Here is a 7577-nt window from a genome sequence, read left to right on the forward strand (position 1 = left end):
CATTGCTGAGGGTTGCCATGGCAAAGAGCTTCCCGTAAAGCTGCCTAATAAAGGCAAAGGCACTGAGAGAGACAGGGGCCTGCACCCTCACCCAGATCCACTCTAACATGAGCCCCACACACATACACACACACTCACACACACACACACACACACACACACACACACTCACACTCACACACACTCACACACACACACAAACACACACACACACACACACACACAAACACACACACACACATACACACACTCATACACACACACTCATACACACCCACACACACACTCACACACACACACACACACACTCACACACACACACACACACATACACACACTCATACACACACACTCATACACACCCACACACACACTCACACACACACACACACACACACACTCACACACACACACACACACACATACACACACACACACATACACACACGCACATACACACACACATACACACACGCACATACAAACAAATACCACTGACAAGCATGAGTGATATAGACAATAATTTCCCCATGTACACTTGCATATGAACATGCACACAGCAGTGCATTCACATACTCACATATTAACACATAAAGAATGAAGCTTTTCACAGTATTATGGAAATGAACAAGAATGTAACACAATCCTTCACAATGTCAATTCTGTTTGTCACTTTCACTCTTTCTTTGTTTCCTTTGTCTCGCCATCTCTTTCTCTCCACCAGTTCAATTCAAATGAGCACTTTTGGCATAACAATGAACAGAGCTGTGCTCAAGGCACAAGTACAAGTAAAAGTAGAAGCCTTAAATTTAAGAAGAGTGTAAATACAAAGTATAGCTCTCGATGCATACAAATTGGCTATTTCAAGACATAGAAGACAAAATAAATCATAGCCTCTCTCTATTCCAATCAAAAATAGCATTAAAGTACAAAAAAAAATGAAGTAAGTACAACACCTGGAGGCACAACATGGCTGCACAAGCTGGTTTGGAATAACTTATTGTTTAGACCGTGAATCTACAAATGCATAGACAAAAAAAAAACATAGATTAGAACCAACATGATATTTTACTGAAAAATATTTTTGTTAAATAATATTTAACCAAAGGGACGAACCATCCCTTTCATCGCACCCATACATAGGATGATCATTTTGATAAGGGCTCATGGTTATTCATCTGGTCTCCTCATTGAGCTGTAGGTGGCATAAGTCCATGTCAGAGTGGGGAGTTGGATGCTGTACATGTGCATCACATGGCAACGTAATAAATAACATCACACTGTCGAGGCTAGTCTCGTCACGTCCCTTGTCGGTTTCCCAGTTTGTTCTATTCTGTACCACACCCCCTGCACCTGCTTTGTGTCTCCTCATGTTCATTGCACTCAGCTGATCTTCATTGTTAGTCTTGTATTCCAGTCTGTTTCCCTGTTCTGTGTCAGATTGTCTTGCTCCTTGTTCGTGGCTTGCACTCTTGTGATAAAAGACAATGCCCGTCAGTGAAGGAGGGGGTCCTGACGGGCGCCACAATGAATCAATCCCCCTCACCCTCAAGATCCATCATTACGGCCTACATCTCCTGGGAGGGTGCTTGCCACCAAGTGCGAGTTCTGATCAACTCCAGAGCCGGCACCGACACGGACGTCGACCTGGTCTGCCCTACTCTGGTCCGTCGGCTGGGAGGGTTCCCACATCCGCTCTCTCACCTCCCCAGTTCGGCTGCAGATACCCGTCAACCACCAGGAGGAAATCATCTTCTATGTTATGAAGTCTCCTCTCATTCCTGTGGTTTTGGCCAGACCGTGGCTTCTCCAGCACAACCGCCAAGTGGACTGGGTCCAGGGAACCATCACCGGCTGGAGCCCCAACTGCCACCAGTCCTGTCTCCTGTCTGCCTCCAGCCAGCCTGATTCCTGTCCTGCTGTTCCCGAAACCCATCCTGACCTGTCCTCCGTCCCACCTGTCTACCATGGCATTGGACAGGTCTTCAGCAAGTCCCGAGCCTGCTTCCTTCCTCCTCACTGATTGTGCAATCGAGCTGCATCCGCTCCCCCAAGAGGTTGTCTCTTCTCCCTGTCTGCCTTCGAGACCCTATCCATGGAGAAGTACATCGGTGACTCCCTGGCTGCCGGCCTTATCTGTCCCTCATCATCTCCCTACATAGACTACTGTGGGCTCGACGACATCACCATAACGAATCGCTACCCCATCCCACTCATCTCCTCGGCCTTCTCCTCCCTGCAGAAGTGCCAATATTTCACCAAGCTTGATCTCCGCAACTCCTACCACCTGGTCCGCATCCGCAAGGAAGATGGGTGGAAGACGGCTGAAGAGAGAAGGTGTTAGCTGTGTCCTCTTGTTAGGGAATATCGCATAGCAGTATGAAGCATGCATAGCGCTAGGTGAGTCTCGGTGAGCTTTGGGGGATGGATGGTGGTTTTAGACATAACAAGTCTCTGGATTATGCTTCCTCTACCCATGAGGGTAACAGTGCTCTGTGTACAACTCAAACAGATCAGGGACTTTGCACCAGATCACCAATCAGAACAGGACAACAGACTATACCACACTGCCACTGTGGAAATCTGCTATACTAATAAATACTGTAATAATGTAACCGTCACACATATCTAATGTTGACAACATACAAAATGGCCATTATTTCTCATGTTCTCAGTGTGAGTGGTGTCCTCAATGTGAAGACGAAGTGAAATCTTCCAGATTCAGAGGAACATGGAGGAGGACCTGACACCCAACACACCACTCCTGCCAGGCAACACCCTGATAACGCTCTGCTAAGGTGAGTTTTTTGAAACCGCATCCGTCCGTGGGTGTAAACCCAAACTCGCATTTGAAGCTGTTGAAACTAGCCAGAAGCCGCTGCTGTCGGGTTGTTGCAGCGAGCGCCTGAGACTGATTCAGATCCAGATGAACTTTACAAGCTGGAGCATGTACTCACAGAGACACTGTCTAAGACACAGCTCATCGCCCTGAAAGACGGTATGTTGAAAGGCCCTGTGAAATCAGTGCCAACGGAGGTGCATTTTGAGCTGGATCCCCAGGTTTCTCCAGTTCAATGTGCCCTGAGCTATGTGCCAGTAGTGATGAAAGCAGATGTTAAAGCACAACCTGAGAAGTATGAGGCTGACGGGCACTTAGCTCCTGTAACCGAGCCCACAAGCTGGATCATTAACGAGGTCATTGTAAAAACCATGAGGAGGTGAGAATATGCATTGACTGAAAATTTATCTAAATGGTTCTGAAACGCACCCAGTGCTGGAAGAACATAATGGTGGATGAGCTCACCAAAAGTGGACAGGTGAAGATTGGACAAACATGGCCTGGTCTGTCACAGTCACCAGGTCTCAATCCAACAGAGCACCCAAACGGAGTCCAAAAATAGGCGGAGATCAAAAACCAGAAAAATCCAACAACAGGCCAAAAACAAACAGGGACGAAGGCACAGGGAAGAGGAGGCTACTACAGGGAGTAAGGAAACTCGGAAACTGGACAAGAGACAAACTAACCACGAGAAACTGGACTTTTGCCACCTACACGAGAAAAGGACAAGAGGAAGGAAGTACATACATGGAGTGGGAGGCACTAAATGGAGCACAAGTGAAATGAATGAATAACAGTGAATGATGAAGGCATTCTCTGATTGGGCATACATGCTTGTTTCACTCTCATAATATACTGTATGTGTCTTGCCCAGACAAGCTCATTTCCACACCCATTGCTTTTTGTTTATTTTATCCGGTACAAAGATACTGCATGAATAATTAAAGCTAGATGCTAGCTCTTACCTTTGTGGCTGGGAATACAGGGATAGCAATTAATTTCCACTGTCATAGCTGCTTGGGATGTCAATTACATTACTTTACCATTACAGCCCTTCAGTTTAATGCTACTCTAATGTGAATATGAAATTCATTGAACACAAGCAATCAACATGAGAAAAAGCAGAGCATACTATAAGTCCATTTTTTATTGTCATGATCAATGACTATGATATGCAGTGAAGCAGCAAGTTCAGCCACTATAAAGGACTGAATATATTAAAAGTTCAGGACAGCTCCACAGATGCCAGACAAGTTAGCTTGTAGCAACAGTAAACTTTCTAAAATGAGGATATCCAGACACCTTGGACACTGAAAGACTGTCACATACCCCTGTACATACACAGCGAGGATTAATATGAGTTCACTTGGAAGAAACAATCAAACATGGGCAGTCTCACATAATCAAGTAAAGAGGTCAAAGAGATCTTAGCTGAAAAATGTAAATGTGACTGCGGTGGTATGGTGTGGGAAATTGGTTGATTTTGTCCAGTTTGACTAGGGTCAGGCTTGACATCGCCTTCCACGTTGCACCAACATAAGCTGCCGTCCCAGAGGAAAGGAAAATTCTAAATAAGATCTCTTCCGTATCCTGTTTACTGATCCAAAAAGAAATTAGCTACGTTAACGGTGTCGTGTCTAGGTAATGTGAGGATTTGATTTCACTGGTTTCTCATACTTCTCAAATTCTGTTCCTGAGAAATAACATTTCACTTGTCTCACTAAGATAGTATAAACTCCTATGAGCATGAGTAGGCATGGATCTCTTCAGAAATCTTCACGGTCCTGAATGCACAGAATGTCTGCTTACTGTTATGAATAAAAGAAAGGAAAACAAACGCAGCCCAGATACGAGTGCAGTCAATAATTTGAACAGAATGGATTGGCAGCGAAGTTCCATTTTCCGCATAGCAATGTATTTACTCGTCATTGTTGGTTCGATACCAAACATAATTAAGGAAGCAGAAAGTTTAGACTTAAGGGTTGCTGGTTTTTGCCGTTATCCTTAACCTTATTTATGTTACCCGCCAGTCTCAGAAACAATTCCAGGAATCAATTATTCTGTCAACATGACTTACTGACTTACAGCATGTCCAGCAGTAAAATATTAACATTGTGTAAATCAAATGAGCAGATTCCCACCCATATTCTACGGCGCAAACGCGAATCGTTTTACGTTCATAATTTTAGTTTGTTTGCGAACATTATATCTTTATATTTTAGTCATTAATCGACGGAAACTGTTTTGGAATATCACGTTTTTATCGATAGGGTCTTGTCTGTCGCTGTAAGTTTCTCCCTTCGCCGAAAGGAGAATGCCACCAAACCGGAACTCTGAGCCTCACAGTAGCGATATTATCGCGGAATTTCTGTCCCTCCCCATGCCGTGAGAAATAAAATTGGGATATACGACACCTTCATCAGGTCCTTACATTGACACATCGCCGTGTGTGCTGTGTCAGCGTTAATCTCCGCGAGCCTTTCCGTCAATCGTCAGTGGTTTAAATGGAAACCAAACCAGAAAATTATGAGAGCAACGCCACTGTAACGGTCCCCCCTGCGCACAGGAGCAGGTTATGGATTTGAACAGTAAGTACAAAAATTAATATGTATGTTTCTAGTCATAGGAAATGTATATACATGAAAAGAAACCCCTATGTGGTTTAAAAACCGCTATATATATCTTGTTCAAGGTCAATAACTGTAGCCTATTTCGAAATCCATTAAAGTGGTTAAAATGTGATACTTTGGTCGCGGAGGGCCAGAATTGGTCAGATCCTCTCGGTCGCTCTAAACTATATATTCCCTACCGTACTGTCGTCTGGATTAATGGTCCGACGACATGAGTGAACAATGGTCCGAAGACATGAGAGAATTTTGGTTTTAGCGCGTCCCAGGCACTGCAGCGAAACACTTATGTCTCCTATTTATGAGGTCATACATAAGTAGGTACTTAATGATACCCTACTTCTCACCAGTACATGCGACGCCTTGTCATCATCATAACTATTCCGATATTTAAGTCAATTATATGCTTTTGTCCCTTTTGCTAAGGGGCTCAGAACTAATTGGCTTGGATGTCTCACTTCTTCCATAATCCATAAGAAGCTAATTACATTTTCCATCTGTCTAATATGGTGGTGTAGGGCAGCACAGATGGTGCAGTGGGTAGCACTGCCGCCTGACAGCAAGGAGCTCCTGGGTTCGAATCCCAGTTGGCCGGGGCCTCTCTGTGTGGAGTTTGCATGTTCTCCCCGTGTTCGTGTGGGTTTCCTGTGGGTACTCCGGTTTCCTCCCACAGTCCAAAAACATGCAGGTTAGGCTGATTGGAGAGTCTAAATTGCCTGTGGGTATGATTGTGTGAGTGAATGGTGTGTGTGCCCTGTGATGGACTGGTGACCTGTCCAGGGTGTATTCCTGCCTTTCGCCCAATGCATGCTTGGATAGGCTCCAGCCCTCCTGCGACCCTGTTCAGGATAAGCAGGTTAGGATAATGAATGAATGAATGAATGTAGGGGGTGGTCTACCAGGTTAGTGGTGGATGCTGATGATGGCACTGAATCTGAGTAGGGGGCATGAGCCAGTATTTCAAACTAGAAGTGCTGCATGTCTACAATGATCATCTTCAAAGAAAATAATGTGGTGTAGTAAACATTTACTATGTTCTCTACTGTGTGCTCTTCGAGGAGTCCTGCTTCTGCTGTTGTATATGGCTGCTTCTGAGGTGTATGACATTCAGACCAGACCAATCGATTTTGTGTGTGACATTCAAGCCAGGAAAAGCATGAACAAAGTGAGGGAAATGGAGTCTGCCATGGTGAGCACACCCGACCTGAGATACCTGCTACGTATGGAGCCATTGTGCGCACCTGCTGGGTGTGTGTCTATTTCACCCTGTCTGTCTCTTCTTCAGGGTGAGTGTGATGGGTCAAGCCTCCTTGTCTCTGCCATCCCACTGCCTTGTGTGAAAATAAACATGGAAGCCTGGGGGAAGAAATCTGTGAGTGTTCCGTACCCCAAAAAGCACTTTGTTTGCAACCTGAGCAGGCTATTGCCAGTAATAAAAAATGTTTGTGCAATCTGTGGAGTATGGCACTTGATGCTTGATAATGCAGGAATAATAAGTGATGAGAACATGTGTCCACAAACATGTGTCCGTGAGTTTGTGTGCAAAAAAATTAAATATTGTTTCACAATTCTTCTTTGCAAATAAAATAAATGACTTGCCTAATAGAGAGAGCTGGCTACATCTGATGGTATTGGGTAGTCGTTAATCACACCCCATCAATTTTCAGCTGAGCAACTGCCAATGGTACCATATTTCCATGAATTACCTGAAGATACTCTTAGATGAAGAGAGACAGTGAAAGAGATCTGTGTGTGTGTGCATCTGTTTGACTGGTTGTCCTGCAGCTACAGGGGAAGAGAGGTCAGGTATTGGCTGCTCTGAAGACCCTTGCAGAGGGTTTGCAGATGGTGAGGACACAGACCCAAAATGGCTGTCAGTCTACTCTGCTGGAGCGACTGGAGCATAGTGTCACCAATTACCTGCGCATCGTGATGAACATCGAGACCTTGGTGAGTGATACACACACAGACACACTCACATACATATGCGCACACACTCATTCACATACATGCACACACACAGACACACTCACACACATATGCACACACACTCACACACATATGCACGCACACAGATACACTCACACACATATGCACACACACTCATTCAC

This window comes from Conger conger, chromosome 13 (assembly GCF_963514075.1).
Source record: "Conger conger chromosome 13, fConCon1.1, whole genome shotgun sequence".
NCBI classification, from domain to species: Eukaryota; Metazoa; Chordata; class Actinopteri; order Anguilliformes; family Congridae; genus Conger; species Conger conger.